This window comes from Phacochoerus africanus, chromosome 6, assembly GCF_016906955.1.
Source record: "Phacochoerus africanus isolate WHEZ1 chromosome 6, ROS_Pafr_v1, whole genome shotgun sequence".
Taxonomy (NCBI): domain Eukaryota; kingdom Metazoa; phylum Chordata; class Mammalia; order Artiodactyla; family Suidae; genus Phacochoerus; species Phacochoerus africanus.
The window spans coordinates 50,016,604-50,038,683 of record NC_062549.1 but is presented as its reverse complement, the minus strand read 5'-3'; the positions used below and the strand labels follow the sequence as shown (position 1 = coordinate 50,038,683).

Genomic DNA, 22,080 nt, shown 5'->3' with positions numbered 1-22,080 from the left:
AAAGATCTGATAAAACCTTATAATCTCCAGCCAGGGTGACTAGTGAAAGTTCTTATCTATTAAAACTTTAATGAACATGAACAATCAAGGAAACATGACCCCACTGAGGGTATACAATAATTTTTTTCAGTAACTTCAGTAACTGACTTTCCATAAAGGAATATACAAAGTGTATGACAAAGAAGTCAAAATAAATGTTTTAGAGAAGTTTAGTAGTTTATAAGAAACACAAATAGATCACTCAATGAAATCAGGACAAAAATATGTAAGTAAATTGAGAAGTTCAACAGAGAGATAGAAATTATAAAAAATACAGAAATTCTAGAGCTGAAGAATACATTGAATGAAATAGAATAGACTGTCAAGAACAGATTTGATCAATCAGAATAAAGAAATCTAAGACAGTCTATGAGATTTATGGTATATCATCAAGTGAACTAATTGCATTATGGGAGTCACAGATGTAGAAGAGAGAGAGAGAAGGGCAGAACATTTATTTCAAGAAATAATGGCTGAAAACTTTCCAAATCTGAAGACAGATATAGACATCCAAGTGCATGAAGATCAAAATTCCAACATAATATTTAGCCTAAAGATTATTTAACTGACAAATCAAACTATTGAAAAAAAAGTTTAAAAGCAACAAGAAAAAATGGACACATTACAGAAAATAAACAGCAATAAATATATCAGTGGATTTCTCAGCAGAAACTTGCAGGCCAGGAGGCTGTGGAATGATATATTTAAACTTCTGAAAAGGAAAAAAAATGCCAAGCAAAAATATTTTAATTGGCTAAGATGTCCTTTGGAAATGGAGGACTTTCCCAGACTTAAAAAAAAAAAAAAAAAGCTGAGTCTATCACTACAAGACCTGCTTTAAAAGAAATTTGAAAAGGAGTTCATGCCAAAGTGAACTTGAAATGCTAATTTATAAGGATAAAACAAAAGTACAAAACTCACTGGTAAAGGCAAGTATATGGTCAAATTTGAAATACTCAATGTAATGGTGGTATGTAAATCACTTTTAATAATAGTATAAAGTTTGAAAGGCAAAAATACTAAAAATGGCTGTAGTTATAATTTGTTAACAAATGCTCAATTTTAAAAGATGTAAATTGTGCCATCATAAACAAAATGGAGCAGTTTTGTATGCAATTGAAGTTGTTATTATCAACTTAGACAGTTAAAACTATAAGAGATTTATATAATCCTTATGTTAACCACAAACCAAAAATCTATGGCAGATGCACAAAAGAAGCAAGTGAAGGAATCACAACATGTCATAACAGAAAGTTGTCAAATCACAAAGGAAGACAGCAAGAAAGAAAAAATCAAATGAACTAAAAAAAATCATGAAACAATAAAATGGCAGTAGAAAATCCTTACATAACATTAATTACTTTACATGTAGATGGATTAAATTTTCCAATCTTAAAGCATAGAGTGAGTGAATTTTAAAAAAACACAACTATATCATACCTAAAAGAGATCCATTTCAACTTCAGGAACATAATGGTTTAAGGTGAAGGAATGGAAAAAAATACTCCAAATATTCCAGGCAATTGGAAACCAAAAGAGTGGATAAAAAAGATGGTGTATAAACACAATGGGATATTACTCAGGCATTTGTAGCAACATGAATGGACCTAAAGAGTATTATGCTAAGTGAAATAAGTCAGAGAAAAAATAAATCCCATATAATTTTACTTATGTGGAATCTAAAAAAGAAACCAACTAACTGAACTAAAAAAAAAAATAATATACTAAAAAATAAAAACTACACACACAGAGAAAGCCAGAAACAGACTCATAGTTATAAGGAATAAACTAGTAGTTGCCAGAGAGGAGGAGTTGGCAGAACAGATAAAATACATGGATGGATTAGGAAGTATAAACTTGCAGCTTTAAAATAAGCCATGGGGACATAATATACATGTAGGGAATGGAGTCAGTAACATTGTAATAACTTTGCATGTTGCAGGATTGTAACTGATCTTATAGCATTGATCATTTAATGATACATTAAAATTACTCAATCACTGTGTTGTATACCTGAAACTAATGTAATATTTTATCTTAATTATAACTAATAAAAAACTAGGAGTTCTCATCATGACTTAATGGTTAACAAACCCAACTACCATCCATGAGGACGTGGGTTTGGTCCCTGGCCTTGCTCAGAGGGTTAAGGATCCAGCATTGCAGTGAGCTGTGGTGTAGGTCACAGACTTGGCTTGGATCTCGCATTGCTGTGCTGTGGCATAGGCTGGCAGCTACAGCTTCGATTCGACTCCTAGCTTGAGAACCTCCATATGCTGCAGGTGCAGCCCTGAAAATACAAAAAAAAAAAAAAAAAAGGACAAGGACAAAAAAAACCTAAACAAAATAACCATACCATTAAAAACTGATTTTCAAAGAAGAAATCAAAAAGGAAACTAAAAGTTATTTTGAGACAAACAAATGGAAACACAACATACCAAAACCTATGAGATGCAGCAAAAGTAGTTCTAAGTCAAGATTATGGCAACTAATTTTAGCAAACAAAAATTAAAAAAAGGAAAGTTCTCATCCTAATTTAAGTTCTTAAGGAACTAGAAAAATAAACAAATCACAAAGTAGGAGGAAATAAATAACAAAACAATAGAGGGTCAATAAATGAAATAGAGACTAGAAAAACAATACAGCAGATCTATGAAACTAAGAGATATTTTTGAACAAATGACAAATCTTAGGATATACTAGCACAAAAAGATGACACAAATTCAGAAATGTAAGAGGAGGCATTACAACTGATACCACAAATAAAGCAGATCATAAGTGACTACTATGAATAATTATACACCAAAAAAATTGGAAACCTAGTAGAAATGCATACATTTCTAGAAATGTACAGCCAAACAAACCTGAATTAGGATGAAATAGAAAATCTGAACAGACCCATAGTGAATAAGGAGATTGAGTTAGTAATAAGAAATCTCCAACCAAGTCCATGGCCAGTTTTTTCCTCTGGTGAATTCTAACAAACATTAAAGAGGAATTAAAACAAATACTTCTCAAACTCTTTCAAAAAGTGAAAGAGAAGGGTACACTTCCAGACATTATGTACAGCCAGTATTTCCTTGGCAACAAAGCTAGATAAGGATACTACAGCAAAGAAAACTATAAGCCTCTGATCTCTGATAAATACAGATCCAAACCCTCAAAAAATAGTAGTAAACTGAATTTGACAGCACACTAAAAGGGTCATTCAACATTTTCAAGTAGGATTTATCCTCAGGATAAAAGGATGGTTCAATACATACAAATCAGTCAATGTGATATACCGCAATAACAGAATGAAGGATTAAAAATCACATGATTATCTCAATAGCTGATGAAAGCTTTTGACAAAACACCTTATCATGATACAAACTCTCTACAAGGTGAGTGTAGAAGGAATGTACCTTCTGTAATAGAGATTATATAAGAAAAGCACACCTGCTATCATACTCGACAGTAAAAAACTGGAAGCTTTTTATCCAAGACAAAGATGTTCACTCTTATCACTCCTAATAATAATATTGGATGTTCTAACAAATTGATTTAGAGAGAAAAAGAAATAAAAAACATGCTCTGATTTATACAAAGAAAATCCTAAATATTTTATACACATATACACAAATGATAAAGTACAACTTCAGTAAAGTTTTAAGATACAACACCAATCCTGCTGAACTGGTTGTGTTTCTATATACTAACAAAGAACTCTCTGAAATTACGAAAATTTCATCAAATCTCATTACAATTTCATCAAAAATAATAAAATACTTGGAGATAAGTTTAATAAAGTAGGTGGAATTAATATGGTTAAAATATCCGTATGAACACAAGTGATCTGTAGATTAAATGCAATTCCTATTAAAATTCCATGGTAAATTTCACAGAAATAGAAAAAAATTAATTTGCATGGAACCACAACAGAGGCTCAAAATGAAATTAACTGTGAGAAAGGAGAATAAAACTGGATAACTCTTACTTTCTGATTTCAATCTATGTTAAAATACTGTAATAATCAAATTGTGTGGTACTTGCACAGAAGCACTTAGATCAATGGAATGCAATTGACATCTCAATAATAAACCTGTGTATATACTGTAAGCTAATACTTGGCAAGGGAGTCTAGAATAGACAATTGGGAAAGTGTAGCCTCTTCAATATAGGATATTGGGAAAACTTGATAATGACAAGCAAAAGCAGAAATAAGACCTATATCTTCGCCATACATAAAATCAACTTGAATTAAATTAAAGACTTAAACATAAGACCTGAACTGTAAAAGTCTGTAAGAAGATGTAGTAGAAATTATTTGTTACGGTCTTGGAAACAATTTTTTGGAAGTGATACTAAAACACAAGGAAAAATAAAACTATAAAATTAAAAAGAAAAATAGAAAAATGGCACTATATCAAACTAAAATTCCTGGACACCAAAGGAAAAAAAAATCAACAAAATTAGAAGGCAACTTATAGAATGGGAGAAAATATTTTTCAAAATATACATCCAATAAGGGGTTAATATCCAATGTATAAATCCTATATGTGTGTGTGTATATATATATATATATATATATATATATAATATCTGATATATCTTACAATTCAATATTTGAAAAAAAAGAAACATACAAAGAAACTGAATTGACCTTTTTTTCCCACAGAAGAGATGTTAATGGCCAACAGGAATATGAAACATACTTAACATCACTAATCATCAGGGAAATGCAAAACAAAACCACAATGAGATGTTACTTCAATCTTGTTTGGATGTCTTTTACTTAAAAAATTAACAAAACAAAAATGTTGGTGAAGACATAGAGAAAATAGACCCCTTGAACACTATTTGTAGGAATATAAACTGGTAAGCCCTTTATAGGAAACAGTATGGAACTTCCTTAAAAATTAAGATAGAGCTACAGTATGATCTCGTGCTGGGTATATACATAGGAAATAAATCCAGTATCTCAAAGAGATGTCTGTAACTTCCACATTCTTTGCAGCATTATTCATAGTAGCCAAGATATGGGAAAAAACATTGTTCATTAACAATTAAGTTGATAAAAAGGTAATATACCCAATGGAATATTATTTAGCTTCAAAAGAGATGAAAATCTTGCCATATGTGACAACACGGATAAACTTGGAGAACATTATGCTAAGTGAAACAGCCAAACACAGAAAGATAAACACCACATGATCTCCCTTGTGTGTGGAATCTAATATAGTTGAACTCATAACAGAGTGTAGAACTGAGTTTAACCAGGTGGGAGTAGGGATAGGGTGTGCAAACGAGGGAGATGTTGATCAGAAGTACAAACTTTTAATTATAATATAAACGTATTGGAAACCTAACATCCAACATGGTGACTAAAATTAATAATTTATTGCATTTTTTTTTTTTTTGAAATTTACCGAGGCGGGAGGTAAATCTCAAGTTTTTATACAACATACACAAAAGTATGGTGACTACATGAGGTAAAGAATATGTTATTTAGCTTCATTGTGGAAATCATTTTAGATTATATACATATATCCATTATATACTTTAAATATATTTAATTTTTACTTTTAATCATTCATCCTCATGACTTAAGCACTGCCAAAAGGCCTCATCTTCTAACTCCATCACACTGGAAGTTAGAATTTCCAACATGTGAATTTTAAGGGGAACACAAACATTGAGACCATAGCAATGGTGTTAAATGCCATAAAGAAAATTAAAACCAAGTAAAGGGAATATATTATCTCTACCTACCATAGTCACACATGCCCAATGTATAGTCCCCCAGCTACATTGGAGGATCCAGCTATATTATCTAGGTAATTAACAAGTGGGAGGGAACTGTAATGAAATGGAGAAATACCTAAATTAGTGTTTATAATGCCCTTTTCATATATGTGTCTGCACCATGCACTCTCATTATTTAAATTATCGTAAATGTGTCTCTGTCCTTTTTAAATTAAATACATTTATAAATTTGCACTAAGTACATTTGAAATAGGTTGTAAAGAGCTATATTAACAGTGGTTAAATTATTTTCATCTCTTTTTGGTATTTTGAAAAATTTCATCCTAGGTCATAATACTTTCATCTTAATAATTGAATTTTTTTAATTTAAAAAGTTTGTGTATAACATCATTATCATTATTATAATAGTTATTATTACAATAAGCACTTCTAGGACTGAATTCATCTTCTTTGTCTTATTTAAGTCCTAAAAAATTATGTTAGTGAAATTAAGGTTAGAATATCGAAGACCTAGTACATACGTTAGAGAGTTAACAATAAAAGAGTTAAATGTGCTTAATGTGAAGACTGATACCATCTTATTTATTTTGGAAAAAGAAAACATGTGAGTTTTATGTAGGGTGGATCATATGGGGAGAATCTTGATTTGGCCAAGACATGGGTGGGTAGAGATATGAGTGTAATTATAGAAGGAAGAAACTATTAGGGTTTAGCTAAAGAAGAAGGTTAAAGAGACATTTTGCAAATTGGAATAAGCAAGAGTTCACTTAATTCACAATACTTTATAGAACAAATCCTACATTTCTTGTCAAGAAGTCTCTAGGTTTACAACTCTCAATCATCCCTCCATATTAAACTACCTATTCTTGGCATGTTCTGAATGCTCACATATAATTCCAGTCTCATATGGTGCCAGTATTTTTATAGTGGGTCTTCAGATTATTTTTATTTAGCCAATTTTCGGTGATAAAAAATATATTATTTTTTAAAACAGAAGAAAATAATTACAAACAAGATCTCAAGATTAAATAAGGCAGTCAATGTTTGCTTTGTGGGAACCATTGTGATTTTAGGAAATTATGTCCCACTAATTTCACCTTCTTTAAGTCTTTTATCCTAGCCTTCTTCCTCATTTAAAATAATATCAAAACAATTTTCAATAAACACCAGATGCAAGGAAAACAATATATTAATATGATTCCCTCCACATTTGTTGAGAAAGATACTCCATAGCATTCCTGTATGTGGCCTACTTTGAAAAACAGTGGTTTGGGTTTACATGCTCACAGATGTTTCTAGCTTGTCTGGTTAGCTATTTACTCTTAGCTTGTTGAAGTCGTCCCTAATTGAATGGAAAAGGTGTATTTACTCACCACAACATAAAATATTGGAAGGTGACATGAGGAAAGCATTTTGCTAGTCTCTTGGGAAAGAGAATTGTTTATCTGTCATTGTTTTGCTCTCTGAAGATATATATCAGACTGCCATTTCCACATGAATTTTCTGGATAGAGTGTGACCTACTATTTTAATGTCAACAGAAATAAGCCCTGTAGAGTTTCTCAGCCTTTTGTAAGTGCTCTAGTTAACCTGAGGGATTTTTAAGCTATAATTTGTAGACAAAGACCATGGCATGACATGGAAGAAGTAGGGATTGATTTGTAAGTCATGCCCTTGCATGCAGGTGACAAATTATAGGCAGAAGTATTGGGAATAGGAAAAACAAAAATAAAACATGCACCTATCATTTTACCTAAAAGCAGATACTATAGTGGGACAGTGATTAAATAAATATAATAAAATTCTAGACTGTTGTCTGGAGCCTGGGTGAGAAACATAACAAATTTCTATGCTTCATTTATTTAATGTCTACTTTTTGCTCACCTACAGTGTATCAGATACTGTGCTAGACAATGGAGATACACTAGTCAGCAAAGTAGACATAATCCCTGCATTTAGATAGGATATACAATTAAATTAGCATTGCAAAAACTTATGTCAGAAAGAGAGAGGCCATATTTTGAGAATTGTACAAAGACATCTCATCTCATTATGAGAGAGGATAGAAGGACTAAAATGCATGAACAATAAATAAGGGGTTCAGTATACAGAAGCTTTAGGGAGCTCCAGAAAGAGGGAACAGTACCTGGGAAGGCCAGAGAGACAAGTAATAGGGCTCAACAGAATGAAATTCAGGATGACTGGAATTTGGCATGGGGCAAGTGGGCTGAAACAAGAATTGGAACCCAAGCAGGGTAGCAGGCACAGAACATCATGTTAAAGTAGAATTACCCAAATAAATACCAGTTCATTCTTCCTTCTACAATGATTTACCTAATGAAATGAAAAATTTACCATTTTTTAACTAAGATAAAAAGATAAAATATTTTCTAAACTTTAGTATCTTCAGTTTGTTAAGATGGAAAATCAAATAAAACCAACAATGATGCAGAATGAGAAGTAATATGATTGTAGGAGCCTGAAGCGCTATGGAAACACAGAAGTAGGAAGATGGGGAGAAAAGTCTAAGGACTGAAAAAGGTTGAAGAGGTGACTATTGCATTGAGTTTTAAAGGCCATGGAGAGTTGGTTAAGAAGAGGAGGGAAGTATATTTAAGCAGTGGAACAGCATGTTCAGTAGTTTAAAGACATGAGAGAATGAGATATATTCAGAACTGTGAGTGGAATGCTTTTACTATTTTCCAAAGAATGCCTCAAGAACAATCCTGTATGATCTGCAAACATGTATGGTCTGTCCCCTCCTTGGAAAATCACAATGCCCATTAGCATATTAAAGGATATGAATATACTCAAGGTGAAGAAAGCTGTTTATCTTTATTTGACGCAGCATTTTTCAAAATTGCTCAATTACAGAATTTCTGCTATTACCAACTTTGTTGTTCTTGTTCAAAAACTATTAACCAGCTATGAAATGTACTTTGAAATTGACAGTAAGACCTAGGTGACAGGGAGTGTTGCGGATAAAGATACAGGAGTAGTTGCTAGTGGTCAGATCACAAAGGCCTTGGTGGGCCAGGCTTGTCATTATGGCAGAGCAAACATGACTTTTCTTCCAGTGAAAGGAGTTCCACTGGTACAATATACACAGCCTTACTTACTCCATTCTAAGGGGCTTGTGTGGGACCACCTCTTTGAGAGGTCAATTAATATATCTTTAAATGAAAGTACTAGCATATATTCACCATTCTTCCTTTTTTAAACTTAAATTTTTTCCTCACTGTGTTAAGAACATTTAGGAGAGCCTTATTTATTTATTTTTTTTTAACAAATTTTTAAGTGTATTCAGTATTGTCAACTATAGAAACACTATACAGCGTTTATCTAAAAGCTAATTATCTTGCAAAACTGAAACTTTATACTTACTGAAAGTCAACTCCCCTTTCCCCCCTCCTCTCAAACCTGGGAAAACACCATTCTACTCTTTTTTTTTTAATTTTCCTTTTTTTTGATAACTCAAATAAATTTATCACATCTGTAGTTGTATAATGATCATAAAAATCCAATTGCACAGGATTTTGATCCCACAGTCCAAGCACATCCCCGATCACCCAAACTGTCTCCTCCGGAGACCATAAGTTTTTCAATGTCTGTGAGTCAGCATCTGTTCTGCAAAGAAGTTCCGTCTGTCCTTTTTTCAGATTCCACATGTCAGTGAAAGCATTGGATGTTGGTGTCTCCTTGTATAGCTGACTTCACTTAGCATGATAATTTCTAGGTCCATCCATGTTGCAAAAAATGCTGGTATTTCGTTCTTTTTAATGGCTGAGTAATATTCCATTGTGTATATGTACCACATCTTCTGGATCCACTCCTCTGTCGATGGACATTTAGGTTGTTTCCATGTCTTGGCTATTGCAAATAGTGCTGCAATGAACATTGGAGTACATGTGTCTTTGTGAGTCATGGTTTTCTCTGGATAGGTGCCCAGGAGTGGGATGGCTGGATCAAATGGTAGTTCTATGTTTAGTTTTCTGAGGCATCTCCATACTGCTTTCCACAGTGGTTGAACCAATTTACAATCCCACCAACAGTGTACTAGGGTTCCTTTTTCTCCACACCCTCTCCAGCATTTGTTGTTTGTAGACTTTTTGATGATGGCCATTCTGGCTGGTATAAGGTGGTACCTCAGAGTGGTTTTGATTTGCATCTCTCTAAGAATAAGTGATGTTGAACATCTTTTCATGTGTTTTTTGGCCATCTGTATGTCTTCTTTGGAGAATTGTCTGTTTAGATCTTCTGTACTCTGAAAACTCTAAGACAGTGATGAAAGAAATCAAAGATGACACAAATAGATGGAAAGATATATGATGCTCATGGATTGGAAGAGTTAATATTTTCAAAATGACTATACTACCAAAGGCAATCTATAGATTCAATGCAATCCCTATCAAAGTACCAAGAACATTTTTCACAGAACTTGAACAAAATATGTTAATGTTTGTTTGGAAACACAAAAGACCCAGACTAGCCAGACATCCTGAAAAAGAAAAATGGTGCTGGAGGAATCAGGCTCCCGGACCTCAGACTATACAACACCATTCTACCCTATTTTGTGTTTGAGTATTTTCGATACCTCATGTAAATGATATCATGCAGTATGTACAGCTATACCTCATATAAGTGATATCATGCAGTATCAACTTTTAGTGAATGGTTGATTTCATTTAGCATAATGTGCTCAAGAATAATACATATTGCCACATATAGTAGGATTTCTTTTTTCAGGGCTAAATCATATTTCATTTAATATGTACATTCCATCCATCCATTCATTGATGAATGATAGTTTGTTTTCACATCTTTGTTGCTGTGAATAATCCTGAATATGAGAATGAAGATATCACTTTGAGATAGTTATTTCATCTGTTTTGGATAAACAACCAGAAGTGGGAATTCTGGATCTTATGGTATTACTATTTTTAATCTTTTTGGGAAATTCTGTACTATTTCAAGAATGGTTTGGAGTTCCTGTCATAGCTCAGTGGTTAACAAATCCGACTAGGAACCATGAGGTTGCAGGTTGTATCTCTGGCCTTGCTCAGAGGGCTAGCGATACAGCATTGCTGTGAGCTGTGGTGTAGGTTGCAGACGCGGCTCGGATCCCATGTTGCTGTGGCTCTGGCATAGGCCGGGGGCTACAGCTCCGATTCGACCCCTAGCCTGGGAACCTCCATATGCCACGAGAGCTGCCCAAGAAAATGGCAAAAAGACAAAAGACAAAAAAAAAAAGAATGTTCGCACCATCTTGCATTCTCATTGACAGTGTACAATTTCTCTTCATCCTCATCAACACTTGCTATTTTTTGTGGTTAGGTTTTTTGATAACAACCACCCTAACAAGTGTGAAATAATATCTCATTGAAGTTTTGATTTGTATTTCATTGATGATTAAAAATGTTGAGAATCTTTTCATGTGACTGCTGACCATTCGTATATCTTCTTTGAGAAATGTCTATTCAAGTTCTCTATTTTTTTTTAATTGGGTTACTTGGTTTTTTGCTATTGAATCGAAAAAAAACATAAAATTGAAAAAAAAAATTATTATTTTTGATATTAACCATTTATTAGATACATAGTTTGTAAATATTTTCTCCTATTCCATGGGTTGCCTTTTCATTGGGTTCATCATTCTTTGCCATGCAGAAGCTTTTTAGTTTAATGTAGGCCCACATATCTATTTTTGATTTTGTTGCCTATGCTTCTTGTGTCATATTTAAGAAATCATCGCCAAGGCTAATATTTGACATAAAGACAGAAGCCTATCTCAACAAATAGAAAGTCCTCAGATAAACTCATGTGTACATCAGCTGATCTTCCACAAGGGAGCCAAGAGTATACAAAGGATAGTCTCTTCAACATATGGTGTTAGGAAAACTGGTTATCCACGTTCAAAATAATGAAATTGTACACTTAAATCAACACAAAATCTATTAAAGACTTAAACATAAGACCTGAAACTGTAATACTTCTAGTAGAGACCATTCTTCCTCTTGAGAATGGCAGTTGTACTGCCATCTGGGAACACATTCTTCAGGTGGGAGGACTTGCTCTAGTTCGGCTCCACCTGGGGCTGGGAGGGTAATTTTTCTGATTGTGGGATTCAATGTTAAGAAGCACACTTAACTGAAAGTATAAACTATATATTCATTATATTTATCAGTAATTAAGGAAGTGTTTTACTTACCTATTTCTCTTCCTTTTATTTATTATCTTCATAATTTGGTAGTAAGAAGATGACATTTATCTAAAAGGTCCAGACATTAAAGAATTTGGTCTTTATCCTGTTGGTAATTAGGAGTCACTAAAGTATTTTACTAGTGAGTAACATGGTCAGATTTGCCTTTGGCAGCTGTCGTGGCAGTGTGGAGATATACTGAAGGGTACACAAATGGAAGCTGAGAAATCAATTAAAAAGGCCAGCAGGAATCCAGGCAAGAAATGATCAGATCTTGAAATACACATATGGCCCTGGTGATAATGGATAAGGATATATGGACATGGACTATACTTAGAAAATTGAGGGAATTCCCATCATGGTGCAGTGGTTAACGAATCCGACTAGGAACCATGAGGTTGCGAGTTCGATCCCTGGCCTTGCTCCGTGGGTTAAGGATCCGGCGTTGCCATGAGCTGTGGTGTAGGTCGCAGACTCAGCTCAGATTCCGCATTGCTGTGGCTCTGGTGTAGGCCGGTGCCTATAGCTCCGATTAGACCCCTAGCCTGGGAACCTCCATATGCCGCAGGAGCGGCCCCAGAAAAGGCAAAAAGACAGAAAAAAAAATTGAATCAACAGAAGTAGGAAACATTATGTGTGATGTAAAAAAGGGAAAATCTAGGACAACTTGTACATTTTTGAATGGAGGTGAATTATATTTGGTTGGATGGAAATGTAAAATTTTTTCCAGCACACTGAGCTGGGCATGCTTTGTAAACATCCAAGTAGAGATGTACAGTTGTTCATTATATATATTTTCCTGAAGCTCAGGCATATTTACAGTCTAGCGAATACACATGGCAGATGTTCATGTTTAGTGGTACTTAAAGTCATAGTCAAGTCTTAAGAGGAGTGTGTGGGTAATAGGCCTGTTCACTATCAATACTTAACATCTTATTATGTGTGCAGTGTATATCAGCACAACAGTAAATATTTTGCATGCATGGTTTCACTTAATCCTCATGGTAGTTTTTAAAGTGAACACTATTACTACCATTTTGTAAATGAAACTAAAGCATTTCCACTTCTTTCAGCAACTAATAATTTCTTTGGCTCATAATTATCCCCATGATCCTTTAAATGTATGTGATAAAATATACTTATAATCAGACATATACATAGATATGTCTTTGTGGTTCAATATATCAATTATTATTATATTTAAAAATGTTGCTGTGTAATGCCTTTTGTCCAATTTAATTTTAACCAGGGCTGGGATTTCAGTCTGTTATGGGAATAAAGAAGAGAGAATCATGGTGCTGTCTTTCTCTTTTTATTTCTCTATCAAAGGTCAAATTCAGAAGCATACTGTCTATAGTAGTTATGAGTCAGAAGCTCAGTTTCCTGATAGAATTCTAGTCAGAAAAAAGGTAAAAAAGGAAGCATACACTTATTTGCTACATGCATTTGGAGTAGGGAAGTGGACCAAGATCTACAATTTGATGAAAATCTCTTACTGTGAAATCTATGGTACAAAGTTAAAGGAGCTTGTGACCCCTTGCATCGGGTGAGTTATTAGGATAGTAAAGCTTATGGAAAGTCTCTGCATTTATGAGTTTTCATGGCAGAGGTACCAGAAGATGAACATTATCTCAAAAAATAATTCTCTCCAGAAAGCAAGTTAATGCTGCAGATTTATCAGCAACTGTTTACACACCATTTTATTTCTAAGATTTAAAGTTGATTAACAATATTATTTCTTTTGTAATCAGCTTTTTAAATCATTGGTCTGTCCAACTGACTTTGAATAATTTATGCAATGAGATTTTTTGTATGCATATCTACATATTTCAATAAATCAAAAATAGAAAATTATGGAGCTTATCTAGTGGGAAACAAGGAAGAGAAACCTTAACAACAGTGGATGACGTTATGTCAGTTCGAATTGCAGAATTCAAGCCAAAGTTAAAAAAATACATTGGTACCCTACATTATGACTGCCCTGTTTACCTAGAGTCATTGACAACTGACTAAATATAAAGACACATTTGATTTCTTTTTCTTTCAGGAGAATGCATCAGACAATACTTTGACTGACATAAAAATAAAAAATGATGTTTTTTCCCCTGCCTTTCCCCATCTCCTTTTTGAAGTGTCTATACACAGGGGGCTTTACTTGGAGGCTTGAATGGGCTCCCAGGGCTACTATTGCTGTCAAACAAGCTCAGGCAGGTCAGCGAGATCTCAAAATCTTGAGGTTTTGGTTGTAACTTTAGTATCTGTATGATTGATGTATTTTCATTCCTGGTACTTTTGTCTATTTTCCCTTTTATTGTGCAAAGCAGTCTGTTTGATTTTTGAAATGCAAAATAAAATGTTTGGCATAAGTAAAAAGCTATGATTTCTCTATTTGATATATCTCATAAAGTTGGAGTACTGAAGGTGGCCATAAATTTTCCTTGTCAATAGCATGGGCTTCTGAATCAGGCAGATGAATTCAGGATCCACTAATCATTGCGTTATATGACTATGAGCACATTACTAAATTTATGATACTTTTTATGTATATACATGTAAGTGTAACTGGGTCATCATGCTGTACAGTAGAAATATATATATATATAAATAAATGATTAAAAATAAAATGAAATTGGGTTAATATATGTAATAGGTTTTTATACAAATGTAATGGGTTATCATGTACAAAGTGCCTAGGACAATGTCTGATCCTGAGAAGATAAACAGAGTGTGCCTAGATTATTATTTGTCAGTCCTTAGATTTGATCTCTTTTGAGTCACACTGCCTGGCATAAGATCTGGACTCAACATTTAGCAGCTTTGACCTTGGATAAGTTACATAATATCTCTGCTCAATTACTTCTTTTGCTAAGAGGAGTTCATAAATAGGATCTAGTTTTTAGGTTCATGAGAAGACTAAATGAGTTAACACATAGAGCTCTTAGCATGGCTCTAGACACACACTAAGCCTCAATAAATGATTTTAATGAAATGGATTATGTTATATATCAAAATTATGATCATTGTGCAGTGCTATCAAAGATATCATGGGAAATTATAATGAGAGTTTAATTTTTACCCAATGAATTTTACGCTCAACAGCAAGTTATGTTTATCATTAAGATAAAATCAGGAGTTGAGGGTCTGTCCAAAGATCTGTCATTCAAAGTAATGAATACTCTAGTACTATCTTTAAAGACTTTTTGTTCTTAGTCTAGTTCTTAGTCTAATCAGTTCAAAATATCACATAAAAATTGTCAGCATAATATCAATCCAAGGATTTACATTAAGTACACTATCTGGAGTAAAAGAAAGTGAACACAAACTAAAACAGAACCGTTCCTTAATAAACACTTTTCATTATTATGCAAGTTACATTGTGTAGGAAATAAGATATCTCATTTTCCATGCAATTTAATGGCCTGCTAATTATCATTTGGCAGGATCAAGCTAAAGTATTTTACACAGTTTGAGAAAGGATTATGGTATCCATTACTTCTTTCAATTAAAAAAAAATTCTAGTAGTCTTTTTTCCTTTATATGTAAAGAGCTGCCAAACTCAGTTTTATAGTAGAATCCAAGTGTATCATTTTACTTTTTATATTTCAGTGAGTATTTATTTGAATTTGTTTGTGAATTCCAAATAAGTAGAGAATCAGTTTCCACCAGTATTTGCCATAATCTAAGTGCATAATCCTTCAAACTGTATTTTATAAACACCAAGGGCTTTTATTGATGTAAATGAGGCAGGATATTCTTTTAGTTTGGTCCCAAAGATATATAAAAAAAAAAGTCTCATATAAGTTCTAGGAATTTTCATGGGATATTAAAAAATTGACTGATTCAAAAATTATTCTTCTAACCCCCATAGGAAGTGGAATTAAGCAGAAAGTCCTAATTTAAAAAAATGCAGCATGGTGCAGTCTTGGCTGTGGCTCCTCTGTATTTGTGGCCTTGTGAGGTAGGAGTAGAATGGAAGTTGAAGGAATTCTCACTTCCATATCTGCCTTCTTATATATATGACAAATTTCTGTTATGCCTTTTGAAGTCATTATGTCAAATGACGATACTTTTCATCTGCTCTAATGTGGAAGTAGTTTTTCTGATTATAGTTTCTGAAGACATCTTCTGTAACCATTCTGAAGCAGTTGGTTCTTTTGTTCAAAGCATCATGACTATGCCGGAGCCACCAGCTCTTGGTCTTACATTTCTGCTTCCCAAATTATCTAGGCACTTAACTTCTGGCTTTGGGGGCCTCCTATGATCAAGACACTGAGTAAGATACCCTATTCCAATGAATGATATAATAATACTTACAAATATAAGTGAGTGTCAATATTTTTAGTATTTAACAACAACAACAACAAAAACAAAAGAAACCTTCCCCATACCTTGGGTTCAGGAGACTGGTGTGCTAAGTGAAATAAGATGGAGAAGACAAATACCATCTAATCTCTCTTATATATGGAGAACACATAACAAAACAAAACCAAAAAGAAACAAGCTTATAGAAATAGGCAACAGATTGGTGGTTGCTGGAGGTGGGGGGTGGGAGAAATGGATGAAGGGAATTGAAAGGCTAAAAAAAAAAAATCCATATTGATTCACAAGTAAATTCACAAAAAAAGAATACATAGGCTAATAAGTACATTTTAAAAAGGTTAGCCTAACTAGTAATAAAAAGATAATTTAAAAAATGAGATACTATAGTGTCTGGATCAAGATAATGGAAGGACGATCCTGAGCTAACACTGGCCCACAGACCCTTAGAAACTACAACTATATATAGCACAACTGTCTCTGAGAGCAACCTGAAGACTGGTGGAACAGATTTTCTACAACTAAGAATATAAAGACAAAGCCCATGAGGTGGGTAGGAGGGGCAGAGATATGGTCCAGTCAGAACCCACATTCCAGGGGCAGTGACCTATAAGCAGAAGGGGTACTACAACTGCAGAGTTCCCTCAAGGAGAGATGGTACTAGGACCATGTTGAGCTCCCTACCCCAGGGGGACTTGCCCTGGAGCATGAGTGCCCATTTGTTTGACTTTGAAAAATTTGGGAAAGCCTGAGTTTATGGGAAGCCAAGATTGTTCTCTTGAAGAGCTCATGAATAAACTCACTTGCTCCAAATCCCAGCACAGGGGCAAGAGCTTGAAAAAATCTGTATTGGATGAGAAGGAGATTCATTTGCCAAACTTAGGGAGAGTGCCAGAAGGGAAGGGATCCATTAGAACTTTCTATAGGGACAAAAATGCTGTCAGACACCATTTTTTAAAATACTTTTTCCACCTAGCTGGCCTAGTGCTGGTGAGCACCATTTCTGTCACTCTCAGCAACCTAATTAATAGCATGTGCTAGGCCCTGACACTTCTCTGAGGACCACCCCACCCAAAACGCTCACCCTGACCAGTCTCTGGGGGTGGCTCCTGCCTCCCCCTACCTGGCAGGCTACCCTGGCCAGGACTAATGCCCCTTCATAGTGGCTTCTACTCCTGGGATCCAGCCTTGCACCATCTGATGAGCGGACTCTGCCAGTACTGGTCCCCTCCAAAGTTGATCCTGCTCTGGAAGGCCAGCCCCCCATAACAGCATGCCTATGACAGGTGTCATCAGGCTTTGCAGCCAGTCATTCAGGGGCCAGGCCTGTAAATCAGCACACCTGTAATAGTTATAGCAAGGCTTCATAGACAGCCAGGTTAAGGACCAGTCCATGCCACTAGCATAATTGCAGTGGAGGCTAGGCTTTATAACTAGCTGGCCTGGGGGCCAACTCCACCCACTGGCATGCTGAAGCAATCACAGCCCAGTGGAAATCTCCTTAGATCCAGGAATGCCACCACTAATATCAAGCAAATACATTTTGAAACAAACCTCAACTGCCATGTCGAAGACACAGCAGATATCGAGAAATGGCCTGCAAGAGTCTTAGGATGAGCACAGACATTTGGTGGAAGCTGACACCAATGACATTAATATTTTTTTAGCTCTTTTGCTCATTCCAAAAGAAGCCTGCTAGTCTTGAGTGTGGTGCCAAATTTAGCACTGTGGAGACAGACTGCTTTGGAATCACTAGTTGCAATCCACAAAAACAACTTTACCTTTGAATGTTCCCTGAAAACTGTCATCAACTTGACTTCACTATCAAAAGCCATAATCTGAACTACATTATTGACAGCATACCTAATTTGCTACACTTAATCTTTTTATAGGAATTCATACAGGTACCTCCCTGGAGACATCTCGACACTATGCACCAATTGTTTTTCAGTCATGCCGGCACGGTCAAATTCTGTTCTGATGGCAGCTAAATTTTTCACTATGGTTCTGCATTCATTGCATTTGACTGCATTAAAGGGGATGACAAGAGGAAGACTTTTTAACCATCTCAGATGTTTCTTCAGAATATCTCCCAGGTCTGCATTATAACAGAGAAAGCATCCTTATTATCAGAACAAAGAAACTTTATTAATTTATTTGGTCCAGAATATACTTGGCAATAAAGCCTTTATTCAAGAAAAGGCAGTCAAACTCTTTAATACCAAAGGTGTTCAAGGTTTCCTGATATTTTATGAAACAAAACAAAGTGGAAAACAAAGAGATGGATTTTAAGAAATTTTTGCCATTGGGGTTCCCATTGCATCTCAGAAGGTTAAGAACCACCATAGTATCTGTGTGGATGTGAGTTCAATTCCTGGCTTCATTCAGTGGGCTAAAGATCTGGCATTGCCTCAAGGAGCCATGTAGGTCACGGTGTGGCTTGGATCTGGTGTTGCTGTGGCTAAGCTATAGGCCTGCATTGTGGCTCCAATTCAGCCTCTAGCGTGGGCACTTCCATATGCCTCAGGGATGGCCATAAAAAGAAAAAAAAAAGAAAATGTTTTCATAAAAACAGTACTCCAGGAATTTCAAGGCCACTGAAGATGAGTGTGTCCTCAGTGCAACAGTGGAAATGTTCTGATGAACACAGAATTTGTTGTCCACCTTAAAATGCATGGGTTTTACAGACTGGATTCATGGAAATGCCACTGCCCAGTGTGCAGGACCACAGGCTGCCTCACTGCTGTCCACATGGCCTCTGTCTGTTATACACCTAGACACTGGCCACTTTGCTCCCTCTCACAGAGGACCACCAGTGCAAGGTGACACTGGAGTGCTGGCAGAGGGGTGGTGGTAACTGAGGGGACTATCCTTAAAGGGACTTCTTTAAATGGAAAAGAAAAAGCCATAACTGGAAACAAGAAAATTATGAAAGAAAAAAAAATCTCACTGATAAAAGAAAACATATAGTAAATGTAGTGGATCAATCATCTGTAAAGCTAACATGAAGATTAAAACACAAATGTAGTAAAATTATTTATATCTAAAATAGTGGAGACACACAAAATAAATATATATATAATATGTCATCAAAAGCATTGAATAGTAGGAGGACATAAAGACATTCTGCTTTGAGAATGCACACAAATTTAAACCACTATCAACTTAAAAATATATAGCTATATACATAGGTTGTTATATATAACCATCATGGTGACTACAAATCAAAAACCTATAACAGATACACAAAAAAATAAAGAAAAAGGAATGTAAATCTAACCAAAAACAAAGTCAGCAAATTGCAAGGGGGGATAAGAAGAAAAACAGAAAGGAAGGAGAACTACAAAAACAACTAGAATGCAAATAACAAGATATAAATAATTACATACCTATCAACAATTATTTTAAATGTAAATTAACAAAATGTCCAATTAAAAGATATAGGGTTCATGAATGAATTAAAAAAATAAGATCCATATATATGCTGCCTAAAAGAGATTCACTTCAGATCTAAAAACATACACAGATTCAAAGTGAATGGATGGGAAAAATTATTACATGTAAATGGAAATGAATAGAAAGTTGGGGTGCAATACTTAGACCAAATTCATTTGACCCTTGAACAACACCGCTTTAAACTGTGTGGGGGGACCATGTATATGCGTCTTTTTTTTTTTTTTTGATATGTATACAATTGATTCTCTATATCCATGAGTATGGAAATCATGGATTGGGATGACCCAATATGAGACCTGAGCATCTGTGGGTTTTGGTACTCACTGCGGGTCCTTGAAACAATTTCCTGTGGAATCTGAGGGGTGACTCTAGACTTTCAAAAGCTTATTTATTTATTTATTTATTTATTTCATTTTTGTCACCCCATGGCATATGGAGCTCCTGGGTCAGGGATCAGATCTCAACCACAGTCACAACCTAACCCACTGTGCTGGGCTGGGAATCAAACTCATATCCCAGCACTCTCAAAATGCCACAGATCCTTTGTGCTACAGCAGGAACTCCTCAAAATCTGCTTTAAAAGGCTGTATACTTTAAATCAAGAAACAAGGAAAGACACTTCATAGTGATAAAAATTTAATCCAATAGGAGTATATAAAATTCGTAAATATTTATTCACCCAACATAATAATACCTAAATGCACAAAGCAAATATGAAGACATAAAGGGAGAAACTGACAGTAATACAGTAATAGGGTATTTTAATACCCCATTTATATCGATCAACTTAGATTATCCATACAGAAAATCAATAAGGGAACATTAACTGTAAAGAGCACATTATAGACTTAATAAATATATACAGAACACTCAGGAGGAGGGGAACACATGGAATACAAAATCTTTTCAAATGCACATGGAACATTCTTTGTGATAGGTCATATTTTAGGGCACAAATAAGTCTCAGTAAATTTAGGAAAACTGAAATCATACCATAGGTATTTTCTGACCACCATCATTTTCAATTATAAGAAGAAAACTAGAAAAAACACAAACATGTGGCTTCTAAAAGAGATGCTTATGGACAACAAATGGAACCATGAATAAATGAAAGAAGAAATTAAAAAACACCTGGAAATAGACAACAATGAAAACACAACTGTCAAAAAGTCTATGTGATGCAGCAAAGTGAGTTCTACAAGGAAATTCATAGCAATAAATATTTAAGACAAACAAGCAAAATCTGAAATAAACACTCTAAACTTACAAATTAGAAAAAGAGGAACAAACAAAGCCCAAAGTTAGAAGAAGGAAGAAAAGAATAAAGATCAGAGCAGTAATAAATGGAATCAGACTGGAAAAAAAAAAAAAAAGAAAAGATCAATAAAACTAAAACCAAGAGTTGGTTTTTTGAAAAGATAAACAAACTTGGTAAGCCTGTAGCCAAACTCATCAAGGAAAAAAAGGAAGGTCATTTATATTTCCGGGGTGTGAGTTGTAAATTTTTCATTTCTGACTTTATTGATTTGGTCCTTCTCCCTTTTTTTTCTCCAATACCTAAATCAAAAAGTAAAAACTATGTGATCATCTCAATAGATGCAGAAAAAGGTTTGGATAGAATTCAACATCCATTTACGATAAAAACTCTTCAGAAAGTTGTCATATAGGGAACATACCACAGCATAATAAAGACCATATATAACAAATCCATAGTTAACATCCTACTCAGTGGTGAAAAGCTGAAAGCATTTCCTCTAAAATAAGGAACAAGACAAAGATGTATGCTGTTGTGTTGCAGGCATGAATATGCGACGTGACAAAGAATGGAAAGAAAAGACTGGCGCCAAAGAGTGGCTGTAGAAGGTCAGTCTATACTTTATAAAGTCTTATGACTCTCTTTTGTTCCTTGAGGCAAAACAAATGAGAACAACATCAAAAAATGGCATCTTGAAAACAAGATTGCTGAAACACTGATGTTGCCGATGGAAAACCATCAGCTCTGACATTCTCAGGACTGGAGCCTTGGGGGTTTATGGGAGAAGCCATAGATGGCTTGAAGCAAACAACAAATTATGGCCTGGGAGGGCTAAAACATTTATGATTATATGCTCAGGAATGACTGTCCTGGCATATCTTGCTTCCAATAAGTTTGAAGTAAAATACCGATGTATGACCTGTACATACAAGGAAGTAGAAAATAGTAAATAAAAACCATGAGTTGGTTCAGAGGGTTGCTATTGCCTCTTGAAGGAGGTAGCCCCCTGATCCCTGCTCTATTTCTGTGTCTCTTTCTTCTTATTTCTGCAGCACTGCTGACTTCGGAACCTG

General features: G+C 34.8%; 1 protein-coding gene and 1 pseudogene across 1 annotated transcript in view; one reads left to right on the top strand and one right to left on the bottom strand.

The window, feature by feature from the left end:
- CNBD1 (cyclic nucleotide binding domain containing 1) overlaps positions 1–22,080 on the top strand; it is a 560,677-nt gene that overhangs the window by 236,691 nt on the left and 301,906 nt on the right. The gene's annotated exons all lie outside the window — the stretch shown is intronic.
- Positions 17,776–19,205, bottom strand: LOC125130021 (ornithine decarboxylase-like; annotated as a pseudogene).